The sequence below is a fragment of the Elephas maximus genome, chromosome 5 (genome assembly GCF_024166365.1).
Source record: "Elephas maximus indicus isolate mEleMax1 chromosome 5, mEleMax1 primary haplotype, whole genome shotgun sequence".
Classification (NCBI taxonomy): Eukaryota; Metazoa; Chordata; class Mammalia; order Proboscidea; family Elephantidae; genus Elephas; species Elephas maximus.
The window spans coordinates 88412240-88435903 of NC_064823.1; the positions used below are offsets into that span (position 1 = coordinate 88412240).

The following is a 23664-nucleotide window of genomic DNA, read 5'->3' on the forward strand; positions in this document are numbered from 1 at the left end:
TTATATGTTGTAGTTAGTTGCTGTCGAGTCAGCTCCCAACTCATGGCGACCCCATGTGTTTCATAGTGGAACTGCTCCACAGGGTTTTCTTGGCTGTAATCTTTATGGAAGCAATTCACTAGGACTTCTTCCACGGAGTTGCTGAGTGGGTTCAAACCAATCTTTTTGTTAGCAGCCAATTGAAAAATGCTTGCGCCACCCAGGCTCCTTTAGATATTATACGTTGGTTTTGTTGTGTACTGTCGAGTGGATTCTGACTCATAGCGACCTTAATCTTTAAGGAACTAGGTCACCAGGTCTTTTCTCCTGTGGAGGTGGAGCAGTTGGGTTCAAACCGCCAACATACAGGGTACCAGCTGAGTGCTTAACCATATTATATAATAATTATTGAATACTAATTATATAATATTTATTGAATACTATTATATAATAACTAAGGAGCCCTCTGGGGCTCCTTAGTTATTATATAATAGTATTCAATAAATATTTTTAATTTTTTTTTCTTTCAAGGCACTTTCTTTTATGTTAGTATGTACGAGTGCAGTGAAAAAACAACAGCATCAAAGCCTGGTCCTATAAAACAAACAAACTAGCACCTTGATAGCTAGGAAAGAACTCTCTGTACATTTTGCATTTTACTAACTGATATATTTTGACATAGTGGAGAACATGGATGAGAAGGCTGTTACTATTTCACCTACCAGAAATGCTTACCTCACAAAAGCTGCAAAGTTGATTAAAAAAAAAAAGTCCATTTATATTAGCAAGGTGGGCAAAGGTAGCCAAGACTCTGATAAACATAGTGCTGAATACACTTTGAATGAGTTTCCAATATTTTCACTCAAAAAACTTTTTTAAGAAGGAGAGATTGTATAAATCTCTCCTGGAATCCTTTTGTCAGCATAGGTGAGCTTAATTAATTGGTCATATTAAAGAGCATAGTCTGCAACCAATGGGATGAATTATAAGGCAGGTAATTTTTAATAGGGTAGGGGAAGGATTAGGGGTTATTGTTGTTAGATGTTGTCAGGTCAGTTCCTACTCATAGCAACACTATGTGCAATAGAAGGAAACACTGCCCAGTCCTGCACCATGCCCACAATTATTGTGATGCTTGAGTCCATTGTTGCAGCCACTGAGTCAATCCATCTCATTGAGAATCTTCCCCTTTTTCCATGACCCTGTACTTTACGAAGCCTGATGTCCTTCTCCAGAGACTAATCTCTCTAGGCAACATGTTGGAAGTATGTAAGACGTAGTCTCGCCATACTTGCTTCTAAAGAGTATTCTGGTTGTACTTCTTCCAAGACAGATTTGTTCATTCTTTTGGCAGTCTACCATATACTCAATATTCTTTGCCAATGCCACAATTCAAAGGCGTCAATTCTTCTTCTGTCTTTCTTATTCATTGTCCAGGGTTTGCATATATATGATGTGATTGAAAATGCCATGGGTTGGGTCAGGCTCACCATATTCCTCACAGTGACATCTTTGGTTTTCAACACTTTAGAGAGGTTTTTTAAAGCAGATTTGCCCAATGCAATGAGTCTTTTGATTTCATGACTGCTGCTTCCCTGGGGGTTGATTGTGAATGCAAGTAAAATGAAATCCTTGACAACTTCAATCTTTTCTCCATTCATCATTATGTTGCTTATTGGTCCAGTCGTGAGGTTTTCGTTTTCTTTATGTTGAGGTACAATCCATGCTGATGGCTGTGGTGTTTGATCTTCATCAGTAAGTGCTTCAAGTCCTCTTTACTTTCAGCAAGCAAGGTTTTGTCATCTGCATAACATGGGTTGTTAACAAGTCTTCCACTAATGGTGATGCCCCTTTCTTCTTCATATAGTCCAGTTTCTTGGATTATTTACTTAACATGCAGATTGAACAGGTATGGTGAAATGATACAACACTGATGCATAACTTTCCTGACTTTAAACTACATGGTGTCCCCTTGTTTTTTCTGAACAACTGCCTCTTGATCTATGTACAGGCTCCTCATGAGCACAATTAAGTGTTCTGGAATTACCATTCTTTGAAATGTTATCCCTAATTTTTTAATGATCCACACAGTCAAATGTCTTTGCATAGTCAATAAAACACAGGTAAACATCTTTCTGGTGTTCTCTGCTTTTAGCCAAGATCCATCTGACATCAGCAATGATATCCCTGGTTCTACATCCTTTTCTGAATCCGGCTTGAATTTCTGGAAGTTCACAGTCAATGTACTACTGTAACTGATTTTGAATGTTCTTCAGCAAACTTTTACTTGTTTGTGATATTAATGATATTGTTCGATAATCTTCTCATTCAATTGGATCATCTTTCTCAGGAATAAGCAATAGGGAAGCCCTGGTGGCATAATGGTTAAGTGCTATGGCTGCTAACCAAAGGGTTGACAGTTCGTATTCGCCAGATGCTCCTTGGAAACTCTATAGGGCAGTTTTACTCTGTCCTATAGGGTCACTAAGAGTCAGAATCGACTCGACCGCACTGGGTTTGGTTTTGTTTTTTGGTCCAGTCAGTTGGCCGGGTAGCTACCTTCCAAATTTCTTGGTATAGATGAGTGAGCACTTCCAGTGCTGCACCTGTTTGTTGAAATATCCCAATCACTATTCTGTCAATTCCTGGAGCCTTGTTTTTCTCCAGTGCCTTCAGTACAGCTGGGACTTCTTCCTTCAGTACCATTGGTTCCTGATCATATGTTACCTCTTGAAATGGTTGAACATCGACGAATTATTTTTGGTATAGTGACTCTGTGTATTCCTTCCATCTTCTTTTGATGCTTCCTGGGACGTTTAATATTTTCCCCATAGAAATCTTCAGTATTGCTACTTGAGGTTTGAATTTTTTCTTCATTTCTTTCAGCTTGAGAAATGCTCAGCATGTTTTTCTCTTTTGGTTTTCTATCTCCAGGCTTTTGCACACGTCACTGTAATACTTTGTCTCCTTGAGCTGCCCTTTGAAATCTTCTGTTCTGTTTTTTACTTCATCATTTCTTCCTTTTGCTTTAGCTACTCAACATTCAAAAGCAAGTTTCAGAGCCTTTTCTGACACCCATTTAGGTGTTTTCTTTCTCTCCTGTCTTTTTAGTGACCTTTTGCTTTCTTCATGTATGATATCCTTAATGTTATTCCATAACTCATCTGGCCTTTGGTCATTAGTGTTCAACGCATCAAAACTATTCTTGAGATGGTCTCTAAAATGAGGTGTGATATACTCAAGATCATACTTTGGCTCTTGTGGACTTGTTCTAATTTTCTTCAGTTTCAACTTGAACTTGCATATGAGCAACAGATGGTCTGTTCCCCAGTCAGCCCCTGGTCTTGTTCTGACTGATGATATTGAGCTTTTCCATCATCTCTTTCCACAAATGCAGTCAATTTTGTTCCTGTGTAGTCCATCTGGTAAGGTCCATGTGTATAGTCGATGTTTATGTTGGTGAAAAAAGGTATTTGCAATGAAGAAGTCATTGTTCTTACAAAATTCTATCACGCAATCTCTGGCATTGTTTCTATCACAAAGGCCGTATTTTCCAACTACTGATCCTTTCTCTTTGTTTCCAACTTTCACATTCCAATCACCAGTTATTATCAATGCATCCTGATTGCATATTTGATCAACTTCAGACTGTAGAAGTTGGTAAAAATCTTCAATTACTTCATGTTTGGCCTTAGTGGTTGGTACATAATTTGAATAACAGTCATATTAACTGGTCTTCCTTGTAGGCATATGGATATTGTCCTAACACTTACAGCATTGTACTTCAGAATAGATCTTGAAATGTTCTTTTTGATGATGAATGCAAAGCCATTCCTCTTCAAGTTGTCATTCCCAGCATAGTAGGCAGTATTATACATGACTGTCCAATTCAAAATGGCCAATACCAGTCCATTTCATCTCATTAATGTCTAGGATATTGGTGTTTATGCATTCCATTTCACTTTTGACTATTTTCAATTTTCCCATGTGCATACTTTGTACATTCCATGTTCTGATTATTAATGGAAAGAAACAGTCAGCTGTTTCTTTCTCATTTTGAGTCATGCCACATCAGCAAATGCAATTCCTGAAAGCTTGACTCCATCCATGTCATTAAGGTCAACTCTCCTTTGAGGAGGCATCCCTTCCCCAGCTTTCTTTTGAGTGCCTTCCCACCTTGGGGGCTTATCTTCAGGCACTGTATCAGACAATGTTCCATTGCTATTCATAAGGTTTTCACTGGCTAATTCTTTTTAGAAGTAGACTGCCACTTTCTTCTTCCTAGTCTGTTTTAGCCTGGAAGCTGAGCTAAAACCTCTTACTCATGGGTGACTGTGCTGGTATCTGAATATCAGTGGCATAGCTTCCAGCATCAGAGCAACATGAGAGTCTCCACAGTATGACAAACTGACAGATATATGTTTGGGTGACCAAGGGTGATGGTAAACATATAAGTGAAGTCTAATATAATTAATTTCTTAAGTACTGATTACATACTAAGGAGAAATAATAATCTAAAACATTTCTTATGCTGATAGTTCCTAATGTATTGGAGAAAAATTAAAATAAAGAACTTGATTTGGAGCAAAGAGGACTGATTTATAGGTCTAACTCACCAACTATTTCTTCAACAAAAACAAGCTGTGGAGGATAACTGGGAAGAAATGAGTAGGAAGTTGAGGCTCTGGCTAATAGTACTATGAAAAAAATGGCCGTGGATAATGTATGAAAAGTACTAGGTAGTGGAACAAAAGTTAGCTACTTTGAGAAGTTAATCTTTAAAGAAAATAATCAGGTCATGAATTATTTTACAAAAATATTAAAATCATTTGTTCCTATAAGATGATTCTTGGAGATATATATATGTGTATACACATATATATATACATATATATATATTTGGTGGGAGGAAGAATGAAGGGCTTTGGTGGACATAAAAGAAGATGAAGGCAATCGAATAAATTTATAGTCTTTCTGTATTACCAGGTTGAGTTGCTTTGGATAAATTGCCATCTCTTTTAAGAAAGGCTTGTGTTGTAAAGTGAATTCATTTTAATAAAAAATGAATTATTGAACAATTTGAACCATGACTCTTTTAAATGAAAATTATTTGAATGGGTAGGGTAGTGGTGGGTTTGGTGGTGAGAGAGTTTTTTGTTTAAAAAAAAAAGAAGATAAGAAATTGCACTGCAGAAAAGGCACAGATTAAAACACATACATTATTCCAGAGGCTTTGTGTTTTTAATTCTTGAAGAGAAGTTCAGCAGCTGACACAGGGTTTCTGGATGCTTTATAACTTGAGTTACTTAGATATTCTCTATTTCCTAGAACTTTAGGACTTTAGGAAAAGAAAAATCCCTGGTGGCACAGTGGCTAAGATCTTGGCTGCTAACCAAATGTTGGCAGTTTGAATCTACCGGCCGCTCCCTATGGGGTAGTTATATTCTGTCATGTAAGGTATCTACGAGCCGGAATTGACTCAATGGTAATGAGTTTGGTTTTTGGTTTTATGCTAACTTGGAAAAAGCCATGTTTGGTAGGAGGACTTAGGATATGTTAAATCCTTTCACTTCTTATAGCAGCCAAAAGATTAATAAACATACCTTCACTAGAGCCCTGCTAAGAATATAAAATACCATCATGTAACCACAAATCACTAGTGTTAGAAAGTTATTCAAAGCAATATAACTCCAATACTAGAATTACCTTAAGTTTGTTTCTTTTACCTATTTTGTGGGCTTTTTGTTATTTAGTTTCTCTGCTAGGTGTTTCTTGTCCCTACTCTGCCCTAACTCTTGTGATCTATTGCAGATCATTTATATAGAATAATTTACCAATTCTCCCTGTAATCTAATGGAGGGAAGTACCAATTTAAGCCACTCCTGATTTTATAGTTAAGAAGATACATTGTAGTCACATGGCTTGCTCAAGCCCTCATGACAATGAATTAGTAACACTGTGGTTAAGACACCTTTCCCCTAACTCCAAAGTCCGGTAACTTTATCACATACCCCAGAAACCTTTGCATGGGTAGATGCTATATGTCACTACACAAAAAGTATTTGCAGCGATGGATTGACACAGTAGCTGCAAGAGCGGACTCAAGCCTAACAAGTATTGTGAGGGTGGTGCAGGACCGGGCAGTGTTTCATTCTGCTGTACATGGGTTTGCTATGAGTCAGAACTGAGTCGACGGCACCTAACAACAACAATGTATAAACAGCATACATGCAATTGTACAAGCCCTCTTTAGCTTTTACAGTATTGTCTCTTCTTCCACTGACTTATACTGCACAGTATTGTGGTCTAACATTGCTAGATCTAGAGTAATGACAATGCTACTGAAATATTAATTTAATTAATGCTATTAAAATATAGAGTTTTTAATATTACACATTTTATTTAATATCTAGACACTCAAAAATGAACAAGTAAGATGTCTTCAGGAGGGAGTCAGTGGACATTCAGGGCATTCCCCTCTTCTGAAGCATCACTCAAGAGTGGACCCAGGGGCAGTCATTTGAGACCCGACCTGATGACCTTCTGATCTCCACCTATTCCAAGTCTGATCAGTCCTTTTCATTTATTTGTGCTCACTGATTATGAATGCGAATTGCTAGCCAGGTTTTCCCTGAGTTTGTTAAACATTTATCAAGGGGCACAATGGCAGTTTCTAGGCTAGTTTGATCTTGACAAATTTGCTTCCCATTCTGAAAGGCTAGTGATCAAATGGAAGATATATCTAAGGGGAAATTAATGCTGGAGTTTTTTATAAATTTTTTAAAATTCAAATAAAAAATACTAAAAATGAATTTATACCCTCTGTATATTTTCATACTTACATATTTTGTTTATATTGAAGTGACAACTACCTACCAGAAATAAGACCTCAGGAAGAAGAATTTAAGATAACTCAATAAGAGCCAATAATTTTGTATTTCAACTTATAACAGACAGATATATTTATCAGAAAGAATTTTCTGACTCACCCAGTGATAGATGTACAGAGAAATATTAGAAACATGAGACTCTCTTTCTCTCTCTCTTTTTTTAAATCCAATTAAATCACTTGAACCCATAATCAATCTAGTTACTAAACCCTCTAAAGTTAACTTTCCTTTATAGTCCTACCTCATTCCTTGCAAGGTTTTGGGAAAGTAAATTTTTTACATGTATACTGACTATTCATCATCTTTTTAGATTGTAAATAACAAAATTATTTCAAAGGAACATGTAAAAACTCCTGGAAGAAAGCCCTGAACTTGGGGATTGTAGCGTATTCAAGTCACGAATACGAGACTTGAATACGTTGAGAGCAACGAGCTTCTAGCAGAAAGTAAACAAATGCACATCACAGACCTTTGTAGATATAAAAAACAGCCTTGTTTTGGCAAAATATTTTTCTTTTCTTGCTGCTTTACACTGCTTTCTGAGTAGTTCACCGAGGCCAAATTATTTGGGACCAAAAGCCATGTTTCATTTCCTTGATAAGATACAAATTTAGAGACATGGGGGAAATCACTGACAATGTGCCTACTGTATTGTTTTTGTTATTTTTGGATACAGTCAAAAGCAGGACCATAAAAATAATCTATGAAGATGCTTTTTGAAGGGGAACTTTTTCTGGACTGGTAAAAGCTAGATGCTTACTCACAGCTTAATTATGTTCTCTTTTGGTAGATGTCTTTTGCATTTATTTTATTCACTTTAAACACTGTTAAGAGTGTCCTCAAGCTTTGAATATCTAAAAAAAAAAAAAAAAATTGCTGTTTAATTGATTCCGACTCAAAATGACCCTGTAGTATCAGTGCCTGTTAATTTTGTTATACAAGCTTAGCTGTCTCCTTACACGAGTCAACTGTTGTGTTCTTTTTAGTTTTTTTCTTCCACAAATCACAGAAAACAAACCTTTCCAATACGAAGCATACAAAAGGTAAATTGTCATTTATTTCAATCAGATTTCACATGCCACAGTTTGAACGGCCCACTGATAGGAGATGAAATGTATTATATTGCACTTTGGATTTTAGATCTCTTTTCCAGTTGCTTAAACCTAAGCCATAACAGGCAAATAAAAGTTAAAAAATAGCATTGATTTTGGTTCCCCTTTCTTTTGGCACCGGAACTGTCAGAAGGGTGGGGAGATTGCCTACTACTTATAATTTAGGGACAGGAAGGAGGAGGTGTTGTCCACAGTATTGTCCACTATAAAGTGGGCCTGAGGCAGTTTAAATCCACCAGCTGCTCCTTGGAAACCCTCTGGGGCAGTTCTGCTCTGTCTTATAGTGTCACTATGAGTCAAAATCGACTTGACAGAAATGGGTATGGTTTGGTTTTTTGGTTTAAGGTACTCTAATAACTGAAACTAATCCAAAGATGCATCCATGTATACACCAGTCTTCAAAAATGCTATGTGCATGATTTAATTATTTTAATACATAATCAATTTAGTTTTTTTAGTTTTCACCCATGAGTATTCAATTAAAGGACTATGCTTACACTTTTGAGAAAGTAAAAGGTGATGGCAAGAGTTAAAAAGTTTTTCTCCTATGTCTTAAAACTTTTTTCTATCAATGCCTCAATAACCTGATCCTTAAGTGTGCTTTTTTTAAGTGTATAGACAATTAAGTACACCATATCCTCATATGCTTTTGGTCCATTTCTCAAAAGACTGGTGAGTCATAGTACCATGAAGGGTAGAGTGATTTGTTCCACTCCACTGATTCAGGAGCCATTGTCTTTTGTTTGTGAGTTGCACACTGAACACCACCACTGAAATCACAAAATTCCTCTTTTTTTCCCTCCACCAGATGTTAACTGTTTTAAATTCAATGCTTTTCACTCTAAAATATTTTCTGATATTAATAGGAAATGTGCAAATTAATGATCAGCCTCATTGAAGTACGCTACGTGGTGGTCAGTCTTCTCTTTCCCCACTCATTCCATCCAGGGAGGTATACTATTATTAATCATGTAGTGTCTCTTTAATACCCCCTGTTTTACTTCCTTTTTAAGTGTTATATTTATGATTATTTTAATCAAAATTTCTATATACACAATGAATATATATGTGTTCAATGTACAAAAGGATGCCTCCTAGGAAAGGGGAAAAGAGAGGAAGTGGAAATGAAGAGCAATTTTGCCTTAGGTGTTATAGAAATCTATTGCCCTTCTCATATTATTTGTCAGAAAAGTTTATAGAGTTTCTTTTTTTTTTTTTTTCAGGAACGACCTGGGTCAGTGAAATATATGATTTGATCTATAACAATAGGGATGCGGAGAAATGTAAAAGGGATGCAATACACAAACAAGTGCCATTCACGGAATTAATAATCCCCAGTCTCACATATGGTATTTTCACTAAATTGTTACTTTTCACCATAGAAATAAATATCCCTAACTTTTTGAGATGTTTGGAGGCATCGTAATGGAAAATCATACAGACAGAGGACTGTTGGATTGTAAGGGTGGTGGTGCAGTGATTAAGCATTAGGGTGCTAACCGAAAGCTCAGAGGTTTGAACACACTCCCTGTGGGAGAAAGATGTGGCAGTCTGCTTCTACAAAGATTTATAGCCTTGGAAGCCCTATGGGGGAGTTCTACTCTGTCCTATATGGTCACTATGAGATGGAATGGACTTGCTGGCAATGGGTTTTGTTTGGTTTGGTGTATTAGAACAGTCAGAAATTGGTTCTGCCAATAATCATATCATACTGCTCATCTACACAAAGATAATGTCTGCGTAAGAACAGATTTTGATATAGTGAATTTTTTTCTTAGTAAGGAAGATGGAAGTCTTTAGCATTTAAATATTGTGTAATCATTACATAAAGAAAATGCAATGTTTGACTCAGTATCGATTTATGAATATTGCTAGTTAGCTGATATTTACAAACTCATGGAAAGGGATTATGGAAACATGGTTTTGCATTACTAAGTGAAGGAAAAGTCTGGACATCTTGACTGTTGGACCAATGCTCCTTCTGTTCCATCAAAGCGTTGTATCTGAGGACTTTATAGACACTTTTTTTTTAATGAAGACAGTAAAATCTCTGCTACTGATGGGTAATAAAGCAGTCTAACTATGCAGAATTTTTCATTCTCATGGTAGATTTTTGGGGCATATGACTTTAGCCATTTCAAACCATGTAGTGAGATTAAAGTTCATAAAGTCTGAGACTGTATTGTAGTTGACTTTTACAATTTCACATTTCTAATGTAGTTTGTGAATTTCTGTGCTTGCAGGCATTGAGCAACTGAAAAACATACAGTCTCCTCAACTAGTAAAAACGCACCTACCTGTTCAACTTCTCCCTTCCTCATTGTGGAAGAATGACTGCAAGGTAGCAAATTTTAAACAAAGACTCCTTCATTTGTGCTGTAATTTCTTTTACTAATTATTCAGAATTGAAGGTATGGTATTGTAACCTATGGGTAAATCATTGTAAAAATAATGATATCCCAAGGATTAAATAGTATCAGTGCATACAACAGTGGCTTGGACACCAATGGTGTAGACAGGGACTAGGCTCCATGCCCAAACACTGAGGATCTGTCAGATTTTCTGTCCTCAAAGATATCTGTCTTCCTAACTAAATCCCTTCACTCCCTATCAATAGCTTTTAAACAACTTATTTTTAACCAAATAACCCCAGAATTTATTTCTTCTCCTAATTTAAAAATATGGTGAATTATAATTTATGGATTATTTTTAGACTTCTTTTTATAAACATTTTTATTGAAGTATAACCTTCAGGAAGAAATGTGTAAAATCTTAAGTATATAGACGGATGAATTTTCATAAAGTTAGCATATCCAGGAAACCAGCACCTAGATTAAGAAAGAGAACATTACCAGCACCTCAAAAGCTCAGTTTCTTCCCATTTCCAGGAAGTAACCTCCATTCATAAAGGTAACCACTATCCTGAATGCTTTCATCACAAATTAGTTTGCCTGTAATCATATCAGTACCAGTGGCCATAGAGGGACCCCATCTGTGTCAGAGTAGAACTATGCTCCATAGGGTTTTCAGTAGCTAACTTTTTGGAAGTAGATTACCAGCCCTTTCTTCCCAGGTGCCTCTGATGGACTCCAACTTCCACCCTTTTGGTTAGCTGCCGAGTGTGTTAACCGTAATCTTGCAGGGGATTGGTGGTTCAGTGGTAGAATCCTCAGTTCCCATGTGGGAGACCTGGTCTCAATTCCTGACCAATGCACCTCATGTACAGCCACCACTCAACTGTCAGTGGAAGCTTGCTTGTTGCTGTGATGTTGAACAGGTTTTACCAGGGTTTTCAGACTAAGATGGACTAGGAAAGAAAGCCCTAGGATCTACTTATGAAAAGCAGCCAATGGAAATTCAGTGGATCACAATGGTCCGATCGCCACTTGATCAGGTGTATGGTGCAGGATCCAGTGGTGTTTTCTTCTGTTGTGCATGGGGTCACCATGAGTCAGGTAACAACAGCGATAGCCTCAAGTCATAAAGTATATATTCTTGAAGGTTTAGCTTTTTATGCAACATTCTACTTGTGATATCTATCCATATGGTGCTCGTAGTTCTGTTTTTCTTGTTTTCTTTGATGTAACGTGGTGGATCACAAAACGCCTGTGCCCTGAGCTACGGCAGCTTCTTTACCTGAACGTATCAGCTATTGTACTTGCATTGTAAATGCAAACATAAATGCAACAGTCTCTGCAACCTAAGCACATCATACCCTTTATTTAATTCCTACGAATACTATTGAGGTTCTTCTGGATTCTAGTTACTTACCTATGCCTGTACTATGCAATGATTAAAAAAGTCAATGCCCTCTGCCCTATATAGCATATGATCCCGTAGAATGCATCAAGTGGTAGAAAAAGAGAGGTACATATGAAAAACAACTACATATATGCAATATAAGTACTAACACATGAGATAAACAAAGATTCTTTGTGAACCCTGCAGCAGTGTTAAGGAGGTCTAATAGATGAAGAAAAGCTTGATGAGCATCATGAAGAAAGAATAGAAGTATTTTCAAGAGTACAAGAAGGATGCTTCACAGAGAGAAAACTGCATATGCATATGGTAAGAGATGTGAATCAGAAAGGTGTGTGCCAAAGATCTACTAGGGTCTCAGTGTAGCTAATTACAATGTGAAGATAGTGGAAAATGAATCTGGAAGGCCAGGCAGTCACTAAACCCCTAGATCTGAGAAAGGAGTTTAAAGTGCATCTTTATCCCAGCATCTTTAATACCAAAAACAACTAAAACCATTGTTGTCTAGGCAATTCCAACTTATGAAGGTTTCATGTATAACAGAATAGAACTGCCCTGTGGAGTTTTCGTGGCTATAATCCTTATGGAATCAGATTGCCAGGCTTTCTTCTGTGGTGCCTCTGGGTAGGCTCAAACCACCAGCCTACCAACCTTTCAGTTAGTGGTCAAGCACTGAACTGTTTGTGTCATCCAGGGAGCCTTAGTGCCTTTAATAGACTGAGCCAAATAGCTGTTTGTTGTCCCTTTGAAAAAATTGATTGATTGTACTTTCACCTAATTATACAAAGACTCATTGTACTCATTGTACATGTTTTTATGCGTGACTTCTTTTCCTCCGAAGTCTTTTTGAAAATAAAAGAAATGAGAAAATAGAGATATGATTTATTATCTTAATTCCAGCAGTTAAGAACCTTAGAAGCTCCCAGAAAGTCATCCTTGCTATCAGGTAGGAGAACTGAGGAATATCTTCAGCATAGCCTTGTCTTCTACTTTGCAGCAAGCAGGAAATAGATCTTGATAAGGAAATTACACGTGATGATGAAAGAGAAAGAAAACAGTTGGTTCGTTACCAGAGTCTCCTGGTATTGAAATAGGGAGTAGATGGGAACATTTATAAAGTTAGTATTCTCTCAAGAAGTTATGTTACCATCAAAGTCTCAAGTCTTAACACTCCATATTCAATTTTTTGAGATACTTCTTTCCAGTCATTCCTTTCCTCCTTCCATCTTTGTTGCGGATTATGAAGATTATAAGTATAAAATGTACCATGTCCTTTGCCCATCGTTTGACAAGAAGCAAGTTCTGATTCCGCTTAGATGAAAGGAAATTTCTCCCTGAGTGCTTTTCCCTTAAAAATATATTTACTGCATGTGTGGCTGGGTCCTTGGTGTTATTAGGTATACTTCAGAGGAGAAATAGATTTAATGGATTTCAGTGGGCTTGCCTGAAAAACTTGTTACCAATGAGGCATAACGATATCATCTCCATTGGAAAATGTGCTCAAAATTTCTACCTTCAAGCAGACTCAAAGGCTTCATGCATAAAACAAAATTTTATCTCACATCAATCATTATAATCAACAATGATTGCTGCATAGCCATGATTGTGGGCAGAATGATGTTGAATCTTTAAAAATTTACCCAAGTAGTAATTTATTTTAAATGAAAAAAAACAGGCATTAGTTCAGCTTTTGTTTTATAATTTCTTTATTATTATTAATTTTAATAAGTGGTAAGCAAAACATTCTAAATTTAAGGATAATACCAATTAAGTTTTTATATGTACTATTTACTATAATTGTTATTATAGTTGTTTTTCATATTTCAAAAGATATTCTTTTTTCAAAGGCTAAAGAGAAAGCAGGGGCATGACAGAACTCTGTTAAAATAATTTGTATAGTTTCGAATATGCTATGTCAAGAAATAGATGCAAATGCTAAGATTCCCATTGCTGTCAAGTTGATTCCGATTTCTAGTGACCCTATAGGACAGAGTAGAACTGCCCCAAGAGGTTTCCAAGAAGAGGCTGGTGGATTCAAACTGCAGACCTTTTGGTTGGCAGCTGTAGCTCTTAACCACTGTACCACGAGAGCTACGATTAGGAAACAGAGAAGTGAAATTAAGCATTCTGTCAATAGAAGCAAAATTTTAAGATTAAAGAACAGAAATGAAAAGCTGATTTCCCATTTCTCTGCACAGATGATCTATGTGGCACAAAATGCCAAAGATGTAGCTGTCTCTTACTATTATTTCTACCAGATGGCAAAAATACACCCAGAGCCTGATACCTGGGAGGAGTTCCTGGATAAATTCATAGCTGGGAAGGGTAGGTCAACTCTTCCTTTAACCATGGAGTTCCATAATGGAAAGTCTTTTTGGCAAGATGTAAAGTTCAAATATAAATTACATGTTTATTATAAACCTAATACCATATGTGCCCAGCACTCTAAGAATTTATTATGAAGAATATAGAAATAGAATACAATGTTTCATCCCTTAAAGGAGTGTAACTTTTGGGGGTATGTGACATATAGATTTCTGAGTCCATAATTCCAGTGTTGTATTAGTGCTTAGTCGTTACTGCCAATTTTTTAAGTGCTTTCCTCTTTTGGCATCCATGCTGTTATGCTGTTTACATTTTATACACATTCTTTGGATTAGCTTTCCTCTACCATCCTTTTATTTTTTCAATGAACTGTGAAAATTCTTGAGTGAGGGTTTTATACTTAAGGTTCTATTATTCTACACATGTATTTTCTTTTTCAGACATATTCATACCAAGGTAGTAACTCTACTGATAATTCTTACATGCGTTTTTCAATCCTGACTTCTCTTGTAAACATCAAATGTATTTAAATGCCTGCAGGACAAACCCATTTGGAAATTTATTTTGTAAAGTTCAACATATTCAAAACAGATTTTATTACATATCCTAAAACTGGCTTTTCTTTTAAAAATACTTTTTATATACTTCTATGGTAGTGCTGTAGCCCTTGGTGGTGCAGTGGTTAAGAGTTATGGCTGCTAACCAAAAGGTCAGTGGTCTGAATCCACCAGCCACTCCTTGGAAACCTTGTGGGGCAATTCTACTGTCTTCTAGGGTCTCTATGAGTCTGAATTGACTTGACGGCAATAGGTATGGTGGAGACACCATATTTCTGCTATTTTGGTCTATGAAACATAAAGTCTTTTTTGAATCTTCTCTAGACATCAGTTCTCATTAAATCTCAGAACAAACATATTTTTTTTTAATTTATCATTATAATAGTCCTTAAATTAGATTATTCATTTATTTTCATTTTATTTGCTACAAACCTAGTCCAGGTCTTTATGGCCTAACTTAATTATATATTATCTTGTGCCCTTCAGTTAAGGCTCCACAAACTCCATCCTGCTGGAGATAGAGATTTAAAGAGTATGTAGTTGTTTTGATGTATGAAGGGCCATAAAACTGAAACATAAATTCAACTTATTGTAACAAGGAACAATAAGCCTTTGCAAGTCCTTGAAAAAAGTAGAGATATTTCAATGGAGTTTTCAGAAGATCCGTTTAAAGAAATTTACGATATGGATCAGAAAACACAGAGACAAAACGCAGAGAGACCAATTAGAATAATGTTTACAAACATATACTATGACTGAAACCCAAGTTGTTAAAAGTTCTTGAAGAATACAGTCCAATGAAATGTGTGTACGTTTCCGATCTTCAAATAAAATCCTCGATGTTATTTCCTAATGATGAAACTCCTGTAGGACTGATTTTTTTTTTTTTTTTTTTTTTTGGTCTGTATGATTTAGTACTAATTTCGGTACTACTAATGTTAAATGAGGAAACCCTGGTTTCTGTAGTGGTTAAGAGCCACAGCTGCTAACCAAAAGGTCGGCAGTTCGAATCCACCAGGTGCTCCTTGGAAACTCTATGGGGCAGTTCTACTCTGTCCAGTAGGGTTGCTATGAGTTGGAATCGACTCAACAGCAACTTTTTTTTTTAAATAAATGTTAAATGAATCTTCTGAAACTATTTTTTCACCTGTATCACCATGTTTAAACCTATATTTAATGACATTCTATTATCAACAAAACAAAATCAGTATCCCTATCTATCAATATAGACATTATATTTTTGTTGCTCATTCACATCTTCAACCCTATTTCTCAGCATTACCTTGTGAAAACCTTCTCCTTGAGGCAACTACATCTCAAAGTTTTCTTCAATAGTTTTATGTTTGCTACCACTTGGACTATTCTTTGTCCATAGAGTGTTATTGTTATTCTCATCATTGCCAAAGTTCTGCTCTTCTTCTTAGATCCAAATACACTCTAGCTCCTCCACAGCTCTTTCTTAAATGCTCCATCCCTATGATTTTCTCTACCTTTTTCCTCTTCTATAAACTTCCATACCACTTATTTTCTGTGTTACCTCATATCTGCCATGTTGCTCTTGTAGTTTTACTTATTAGAAGCATTTTCTCTTTTCTAAATAAATTGAAAATCAGTGAGAATAGGTTTATTCACATACTTCCTTTAGCCTTAGCATACTCTTTCTTGAACTAATAGGCATTAATAAGTGTGTGTTGATAACGGTGACTTATAATGGCATTTAACAATTCTTTATTAATATAAGTAGTTAAAAAATTGAAAACATTTTATCTTTAATTTCAGTGTGTTTTGGTTCCTGGTATGAGCACGTGAAGGGCTGGTGGGAGAAGATGAAAGATTATCCTATCATTTACCTTTTCTACGAAGACATGAAAGAAGAGGCAACAGCAATTTCTTCTTTATTTTTGATGGAATCCCAATAATGCTAAACTACTAACCATCAATTCTTGCACCCATCCATTTTGTTCTACCACTATCCTTCCACTCTAGTACAGGCATCCATCTTATCTTCTTGGAGTATGTAATCTTTTCTCTTCCATTATCTACTCAGGGAGAATTATCTTTTCGAAGACTAAATCAGGGTTGTCCACTTCCAGCTTCAAATTTCTCAATGACTTCTGTTCCTCCATAAAATATAAGTTTGTTTTTATTGTTCTATCACAACTTCTAATGATTTTATGTGTGTGTTTCTTATGTTTTATCAGTCTCCTTCACTGTAATGTAAGCTTCTTGAACTTGTAACTAAAATTATCTTGTCCATGGTAGTTGGGGTTCTCTCACACAGTGGGCAGACAATGTAACTTTCCTATTTAATCTATAAAACATCTAACTTTTATTTTCTTATCTTCCATCTGATTATTAATGTGGAAAAATAATTTACTCTCTAATGTGATTAAAAACAGTCTTATCTGATTACTTAAACAATCCATTTAATAAGTGTTCTGTATCTCTTAAATTTTCTTATATATTTTCTTAAATATATCTCAGGCAGCCTGTCCATACCCCTTTTCTCTTTAAGATGATGTCTGGGTATAGGGAGAAAAGGAGAAGTATACAAAATATCATGAGCATGAAGGGGGAGTTAGAGATTTCTGGAAGCAATATCACCCAGCTGACTCCTATCCTATGTAGAGTTTTTTTTTTTTTTTTAATCACTTGAGTTTTGCAAGCCATACTGACATACAAAACTGAAATCATTTCGTCCACTACATTGTCATAATTAGAACCGTATTAAATACTTTGCCTGCTTAATGACTAAATCTACCCAAAATTATTCTTTTTTCATTCTAATTCTGTTACGATCCAAAATGTAGTCTTCATAAGTTGTTAAAGTTCGTAGAGAAAGACCTGCCAGAAGCAACAGTGGATAAAATACTCTATCATTCATTACAATGTAATGAAGCAGAACCCATGCACAAATTATACCACTATGACATCTGAAATGGAAAATTCTTTGTCTCCCTTCATGAGAAAGGGTAAGGACATCATATAGCAGTTTTTGTACAGCTTGCTGGTCATATAGTGGAGCATGTATGTGGGCAGATAAGAATGATGTTGTAAAAAATGAAAAGACATTAAGTATGCTGAGGAGGACAAACAAAGAAACAAGCATAAAGGAAATATGTGGTAAAAAACAAAACAAAACTCTATCTTTGATGTAAGATTAATGTATAAGACAAACCTTCTAATTAGAAAAGTTTACTCATTAGCTTGTGCCTCAATAAACATCAGTCTTGGAAGTCATGTCTCATTAATTAAGGGTAGGGTTGCACAGCCAATTACTGTAATTTCTGTCAATAAGTTGCACACCTGTAAAAAGTTGAATTGGAAAAAGTTGTGTGATAGATATATTTACAAAGACAAAAAAAAGTAACTGCTGAGGCTGCTATGTACAACCAAAAACCTCATGAGATTTAGTTTCCTGTTTGGCAAGCTTAGGGTCATGGTTTCATGGAACATCTCAGTTAATTGGTCTAATAGCACACTTAGTTCTTCTGTTCTACCTCCTAGTTGGACACGTGGTGCCTGGGATCTTAAAAGCTTGCAAGCAGCCATCTAAGGCAGAAAAATTGCTTCTATTCACATAGAACAACAGTGGAAGAAGGAGATTCAGGAATAGGAGGAGGCTATGGAATGTGTGGCTAATTGCCTCATGAACAACTGCCTCCTTTGTCAAGAGACCAGAACTGGATGATGCTTGGCTACCATTACTGAACATTTTAATCAAAGGTTCCATAGAGGCATCCTGATCAAAACGGGGGTGGGGAGGAAATGCAGAAGAGAATTGCAAATTCTCATGGACTCCAGATCTCCTGAAGCCATGAACGCTGGATGAAATCCTGAAACCATTACCCTGAGATAATCTTTAAACCTTAAGCAAAAAATATCCCCTGAAGTCTTAAAACCAAGCAATAATTTAGCTTAACTCATAAAATTGTCTACCTTGAGCATTACACTCTTTATGAACTATCCATATGGAATCAAACTGGCAACAGCAACTCAAAAGATTAGGTAGGAACCTTAGGGGACAGTGAATTTATGTTAATGGGGGAGAAACAACTCGGAAAAGGAAGGTGAGAATGGTTACACAACTCAAAGAATATAATCAGTGTCACTAAATGGTACATGTAGAAACTATTGGTGTATGTTTGGCTGTGTACGCACTCAACAACAACAATAAAATAAATTTGTACTTAAAAAAAAGAATGCAATTCATTTGTCTGAATGACCTAGATCTTTGTCATCTTTCTTAAAAATTTTTCAAAGCTAAGTAGCTAGCTTAAATGATGCTAAAAACCCACCCCACTGCCATCGAGTCGATTCCGACTCATAGCGACCCTATAGGACAGAGTAGAACTGCCCCAAAGAGTGGATGCTATGCATACTAAATTAATGAGGTTGTCATTGTAATATTGTAAATCATTGCATCCTCAGCATTGAACTCAATGTATAGTATCTTGCACAAAATAGGACTTTTAATGAGTATATACTGAACTGAATTGTGTGTGTGCGTATGTGAGAGAGAGAGACTTCATTGTAAGAGTATATATTAGTTAGCTTCCTATACAACAAACAACTCCAAGAATCTCAGGAATTTAAAAAAACAGATTTATGTTTCATTTAAATTACATGTTGGTGAATATTGCTCAGTTAACTGTGGCTGCTACAGTTTTGCTCAACTCTTTTTGACTCTTTTCAGTTTTGCTTGGCTCTCCTAGGCTCAGTTCCTTGTTTGCTTTATGAAATGCACCCTGAAAGAGCTCCGCATATGTAGGACATACCTAATATCACGGCATAAATGAAGAACAAGAAAGTTGGTGTAAACTTGCAGTATCTTTTAAAGTTTCTCTTTAGATGTGGTGTCTGTCACACATACTCAAATTCCATGGACCAAAGCATATCAAACAGTCAAGCTCAAAGTGCATGAGCCAAGGAGGAATGGGCAGAACACTTGAGTAGGGGCAGAGCTGTAAAACCTTCTTAAAGTGAAAGGGAGGAGTGAACAGTTATTAACAATTACACAGCCTGAGACAGCCTTTGAGAGACAGACGTTCTTGTGAAAGGCTACAAAGGATAATAGTAGGTCCTATGGTTTTTCAGAAAATAAGAATGTATGTCATGGATAAATTTGCTCTGGAAATATCTGATCTCAAAGAGGTGTGATTTTGCCTCTCAGAGGACATAAGCAATGTTTGGAGACATTTTTGATTGCCACGACTGGGTTGATGCCACTGGCATTTAATAAGTAGAGGCCAAGGATCCTACTAAACATCTTAAAATACACAGGATAGTCCCCCACAGCAAAGAGTTTTTTGGTCTCAAATGTCAATATGTTAAGGTTGAGAAACCCTAGACCAGACTGACCAAGGTAATTGGGCACATTTTCTTGCTTTTTTTTTATCTTCATGGTAATCCTGTGAGATGTTCCATGAAAATGGCATTCTGTGATCAAATATGCATTGTTAATGCTGTGTCCTATGTTGTTCGAGATTTTTGACATGATTAGTCTTTTAAAGACTTTGAAAATCCTATAGTAATCTGTTTAATTCTGTTTAATAGTAAGCAATTCCCAATTTTGCTTGATCATACAAGTTTTTCGTTTGTTTTTTTCTCATAAGATATTGTCATCTAACTTTGGAAAAATATAATTTTAAAGTGAATCAAAACATCTCTATATTCTCTGTTAATAAAGCTCTAGAAAACAAAGAGTGTTTTCAGACATTGGGCTTTCTCCCAGTGACATTTCTCAGGGATATTTAAGGTACTAGTTCCTTACATATGATACTGGAAACACCTTTGGGAATTTCTACAAGACTAAGAAGACCTAGAAGTCTGAGAGTGTTATTAGGAAGTGAGGAATACAGCTGTGGAATAGACATGACATTCTAAAGTTAAAAAAAAAAAGTGATAATATAAGTTACAATGGAGAGGAACTCTACAGTAGTCCTAAATTTGCCCTTTCATTTTTATTTACTTATTTTTTCTTTTCAGGTATTTCAGGAGACAGGAATCAGTTCACTGTAGCCCAGTATGAGAGATTTAAGAAGATTATGAAAAGAAAATGAAAGGACCTACACTAAAATTTCGATCAGAAATCTAAGGATACCTACTCTTTCTCCAACTCCTTTAACAGGCACCTAAATTAAAAAGAAAATTCTTCAAACTTTAGTGAAAGTGAAAGGAAATTCTGTATGTGATATTTCCTTACTTACATTAGTGATTTATAATAAAACAGTAAAAGAATTTCAAAGGCTACCCTGGAAAAACCAATAGTATCTCTATGATTTTAATGACTCTGCACAATGTTTCTGGTATTCTTACAAATTAAATCAAGAAATTAGATTTATAAAAACACAAAGATATGTGCTTTGTTTCTTAAAGTCAATGAAACATAAGTTCTTGGTGATTAGACTTGCAAAGAAAATCTGGGAGTTTTTAAGATAGATTAAAACAAAATGTATCTTAAAAGGCCTTAATTACTCTCTTTTATATGCTTAGGATGATACCAGTGTCATAACATCTATGACTTTTTTGCATAAAAATTTCACTGAAAATTATTGTCCTAGAATGGTTTACTATAGACTAACTTTTAGATAATTAATTAATCACAGTCTTCTCCTGTTATAGTTTATATAGGAATTATCTGAAATAAAGCCAAGAATGTAATCAATAACTATGTTATACAAATATTGACTGCACGATAATGCTTTAGCTACTGTCAGAGATAAAATCAATTAACAGTTATTTATTCTGATATCAAGCTAATAAAATTTTTTTTAACACCTCTTTTATGTATAAATAGAAAACCCTGGTGGCATAGTGGTTAAAAGTTTGGCTGCTAACCAGAAGGCTGGCAGTTCGAATTCACCAGGCACTCCTTGGAAACTCTATGGGGCAGTTCTACTCTGTCCTATAGGGTTGCTATGAGTCAAAATTGACTTGATGGCAACGGGTTTGGATTGTTTTTCTTTTTTTGGTTATGTATAAATAAGTAACATCATAATATAAAATAAGCAATAATAATAATAGTATAATATAAGCAACATCATGATAAATGGAGAAAAGATCAAAGTTGTCAAGGATTTCATTTTACTTGGATCCACAATAACACCCATGGGAGCAGCAGTCAAGAAATCAAAAGACACATTGCATTGGGCAAATGTGCTGCAAAAGACCTCTTTAAAGTGAAAAAAGCAAAGATGTTACCTTGAAGACTAAGGTGTGCCTTACCCAAGTCATGATGTTTTTAATCCTCATATGTATGAAAAAGCTGGACAATGAATAAGGAAGACCAAAGAGCTGACATCTTTGAACTGTGGTGTTGAAGAACAATACTGAATATTCCATGGACTGACTAAAGAACTAGCAAATCTGTCTTGGAAGAAGTACAACCAGAATGCTCCTTAGAAGCAAGGATGGCGAGACTATGTTTCATACACTTTGGACATGTTATCAGGAGGGATCAGTCCCTGGAGAAGGGTGCATCATGCTTTATGAATAGAGGGTGAGCAAAAAAGAGGAAGACCCGCAGTGTGATGAATTGACACAGTGGCTGCAACAATGGGCTCAAGCATAACAACGGTAGTGAGGATAGTGAAGGACCGGGCAATGTTTTGTCCTATGGTACATGGGGTCGCTGTGAGTCAGAACAGATTCTACGGCAACCAACAACCACAACATGTATAAATACTGTGCCTTATGAATAACCATGAATAAAACATGGATCCTTATTTCAAAGAACTTTAAGTTTGGGTAGGGAGAATAAGAAAATACAGAGGAATGATTGTAAAAAAAAAAAAAAAAAAAAGGGTAAGGAACAACCAGAATGCTTATAGCTGCCTCTTATTGAAACCTTACTGCAGAACAAGTGCTGTGCTAAATTATTTGCATGGCTTCACTTCAATCCTTTAAGATAGGCATTTTGGAGGCCCTGGACAAATAAGGCATTACTGAAAAAGATGAACAAAGTGGGAGGCCTTACTTTACCTAATTTTAGAACCTATTATACTGCCACAGTAGTCAAAACAGCCTGGTACTAGTACAACAACAGATACATGGACCAATGGAACAGAATTGAGAATCTGGACATAAATCCAACCACATATGAGCAGTTGATATTTGACAAAGGCCCCAAAACAGTTAAATGGGGAAAAGACAGACTTTTTAACAAATGGTGCTGGCATAACTGGATATCCATCTGCAAAAAAAAAAATGAAACAAGACCCATACCTCACTCCATGCACAAAAACTAACTCAAAATGGATCAAAGACCTAAATCTAAAATCTAAAACGATAAAGATCATGGAATAAAAAATAGAGACAACGTTAGGAGCCCTAATACATGGCATAAATATTATACAAAACATTATAAAGAATGTAGAAGAAAAACTAGATAACTGGGACCTCCTAAAAATCAAACACCTATGCTTTTCCAAAGACTTCATCAAAAAAGTAAAAAGGCTACCTACAGGCTGGGAAAAAGTTTTTAGCTATGACGTTTCTGATCAGCACCTGATCTCTAAAGTCTACATGATACTGTAGAAACTCAACTGCAAAAAGACAAATAACCCAATTAAAAAATGAGCGAAAGATATGAATAGACACGTCACTAAAAAGACATTCAGGTAGCTAACAGATATATGAGGAAATGCTCACTATCATTAGCCATTAGAGAAATGCAGATCAAAACTACAATGAGATTTCATCTCACTCCAACAAGGCTGGCATTAATCCAAAAAACTCTGAAGAATAAATGTTGGAGAGGCTGTGGAGTGATTGGAAAACTTATACACTGCTGTCGGGAATGTAAAATGGTACACCCACTTTGGAAATCGATTTGGCGCTTCCTTAAAAAGCTAGAAATAGAACTACCATACGATCCAGCAATCCCACTCCTTGGAGTATATCCTAGAGAAATAAGAGCCTTTACAAGAACAGATATATGCACACGCATGTTTATTACAGAACTGTTTACAATAGCAAAAAGATGGAAGCAACCAAGGTGTCCATCAACAGATGAATGGATAAATAAATTATGATATATTC

General features: G+C 35.9%; 1 pseudogene; it reads left to right on the top strand.

Annotated features, from left to right (window-relative positions):
* The first annotated feature begins 6402 nt into the window (after positions 1–6402).
* On the top strand, positions 6403–20719 carry LOC126076726 (sulfotransferase 1 family member D1-like; annotated as a pseudogene).
* Positions 20720–23664: the final 2945 nt, after the last annotated feature.